The sequence below is a fragment of the Periplaneta americana genome, chromosome 2 (assembly GCF_040183065.1).
Source record: "Periplaneta americana isolate PAMFEO1 chromosome 2, P.americana_PAMFEO1_priV1, whole genome shotgun sequence".
Lineage (NCBI taxonomy): Eukaryota > Metazoa > Arthropoda > Insecta > Blattodea > Blattidae > Periplaneta > Periplaneta americana.
The window spans coordinates 216,341,913-216,344,694 of NC_091118.1; the positions used below are offsets into that span (position 1 = coordinate 216,341,913).

Here is a 2,782-nt window from a genome sequence, read left to right on the forward strand (position 1 = left end):
TCCATTTCAAGTGGTGGATAGTGGTGAGAGTTGCTGGGAAATATACGAATATATTCCCGCATTATTGGCAATTAGTTCGGTTTGGTTAAGTGGTCATAATTTCACCTTAAAACATTGGCGATGAAAGAGTAATGGAACAGAGGAAAAATTCTCTCCGGCGCCGGGTTTTCAGCTCTTGTGGATAAAGCATCAGCACATAGAGCTGAAAACCCGGGTTCAAATCCAGGCGCCGGAGAGAATTTTTCTCCATTCCTTTACTCTTTCATCGTATTATGATGCAGAATATCTGCATGGAAATATCATATGTACTTCGGTACATTAGAATAATATATATGATATGCGTAAATCACTTCGTGATTTAAGACGGCGATTATTCCGTCGGATCCCTACCAACTAGTCACTCATAACGAGTGCACCTCAGCACATGTGTGGACTTCAGTCCTACGTTCATAGACGTCTATGACGTAGTGCAGAGGGCGGCCACTAGAGGGAACCCAAGAGTTGGAACTTAAACTGAGACGATTTTGTCCAACGCCGGGTTGGGTATCCGGTGTGGCTTAGCGGATAAAGCATCAGCACATAGAGCTGAAAACCCGGGTTCAAATCCCGGCGCCGGAGAGAATCTTTCTCCGTTCCATTACTCTTTCATCGTATGATGACGCAGAATATCTGCATGGAAATATCATATGTACTTCGGTACATTAAAATAATATATATTAAAACATTGAGTTTAGAAAAAAATATTTCAAAATTTTTACCATGTTTCCTTATTAAACTGAAAGCTAGGATGGAGTTTTTAATGTTGCTGTTGTTTTATAATACCAGGCGTTTGACAATAAAATCACTTGACCTCCTGCACTCCAATATTTTTCAAAGATATTGTCATGGTCAGCCACTGAAGCACAGATTTTGAGGGAGTTGTTAATGTAGTTTCAGACAAAATATCACATAATTTTAAAAACTGCTAGCCATTCATAATTACTAACTACATTCAAGAAAACAAAGCAAATGTATGAACTTACCTTACAGTAAGTCCATTGCCATCCAAACATTAATTTCAGTGCACTCTAGTGACAGCAAGAGAAAAAAGGATTTCTTAGGACTGAGGTTAAAAAAAAAGAACTAAAAAAAACGTAAATCTCTTTCCTATTGTATGGCCATAAAGATATAATTAATTCATAATGTACAGGTCCAAACGTTTCTAAGCGTGATGTGCCTATCAGGAAACAAAATATTTAAATGGAAAATGCGACCACAAGTGTCTATTTATCGCTATATTGAGTGGAACCAAGGGACGGAGCGTGATATTCAGACATATTGTTAGAACATAAACAGGTCGCCAAATAAAATGAAAGGTTTGATGATAGGTAACATTAAGGAGTATATATAAATTACTATTACTCTAACAGAAGCTTTACTATGAACAAGTGGGGAGAGAAACATGGGAACACTCGGAGGGCAATCTATCTGAAAATGGCTCTTAGAAGTACAATATTTATACTACTTACGCCTCAAACGACAACAAAGCAAACAAAATATATACCTTAAACAAGACCAACACGTCGTTGTTGTTTCCTCATCTTCATCTTCCGTTGCTAAGTGCTCCAATGATGGTCCAGGCATGGAACCTGGCAAGGATTCAGGCATGGGATCTTCCATCGATGATGCTAGCAGAGGAGTTATCAAGGGATCTCGCATAGGCGCTGGTAAAGGATTTTGGATGGGATCTAGCATGGGCGTTAACAAGGCATTTGACATGGGATCTAGCTTGGTTTCTGGCATGGGAACTGGCAAGGAATCTTGTATCGGAGTTGGCATGGGTGTTACCATTGGAGCTAATATTGGTAATGGCAAGGAATCTGACATGGAAGCAGGCATGGAATCTAATATGGGTGCTGGTATGGGATGTTGCTTGGTTGGTGACATGAGAGCCGGCACGGGATATGGCCTGGGTGATGGCAAGGCATCTGACATGGGTGATGACAAGGAATCTTGCATGAAAGTAAGCATGGAAAATGATGTGGATGTTGGTATGCGATCTGGCTTAGTTGGTGGTATAGGAGATGGCATGGGTTCTGGCAAAGCATCTCGCATGAGTGATGGCAAGGAATCCGGCATGGAAGCAGGCATGGGATCTGGTATTGGGTCTGGCTTGGTTGGTGGCATGGAATCTGACAAGGCATCTAGCATGGGTGATGGCAAGGAATCCGGCATGGGATCTGGTATGGGGTCTGGCTTGGTTGGTGGCATGGAATCTGACAAGGCATCTAGCATGGGTGATGCCAAGGAATCCGGCATGGAAGCAGGCATGGGATCCGGTATGGTGTCTGGCTTAGTTGGTGGCATGGAATCTGACAAGGCATCTAGCATGGGTGATGGCAAGGAATCCGGCATGGAAGTAGGCATGGAATCTGGTATGGGGTCTGGCTTGGTTGGCGAGATGGAATCTGACAAGGCATCTATCATGGGTGATGGCAAGGAATCCGACATGGGAGCCGGCATGGCATCAGACACTGGAGCTAGCATGGGTTCTCGCAAGGAATCTGGAATGGGTGATGACATGGAAGCTTGTATAGGACCTGGCAGGGGTGCTGTTATTGAACCTGATATAGGTGTTGCCATTGGAGCTGGAATGGGGTATGGCAAGGAATCTGACATGGGATCTAATATAGGTGCTTGTATGGGGTCTGGCTTGGTTGGTGGCATGGAAGCTGGCATAGGGACTTCTATGGGTACTGGCATGGGATCTGAATAGGTTGCTGACAAGGAATTCGCCATGGAA

General features: G+C 43.3%; 1 non-coding gene across 1 annotated transcript; it reads left to right on the forward strand.

The window, feature by feature from the left end:
- Positions 1-546: 546 nt before the first annotated feature.
- Positions 547-618, forward strand: TRNAY-AUA (transfer RNA tyrosine (anticodon AUA)). Its single transcript has one exon. It is a non-coding gene; the product is annotated as a tRNA-Tyr (tRNA).
- Positions 619-2,782: the final 2,164 nt, after the last annotated feature.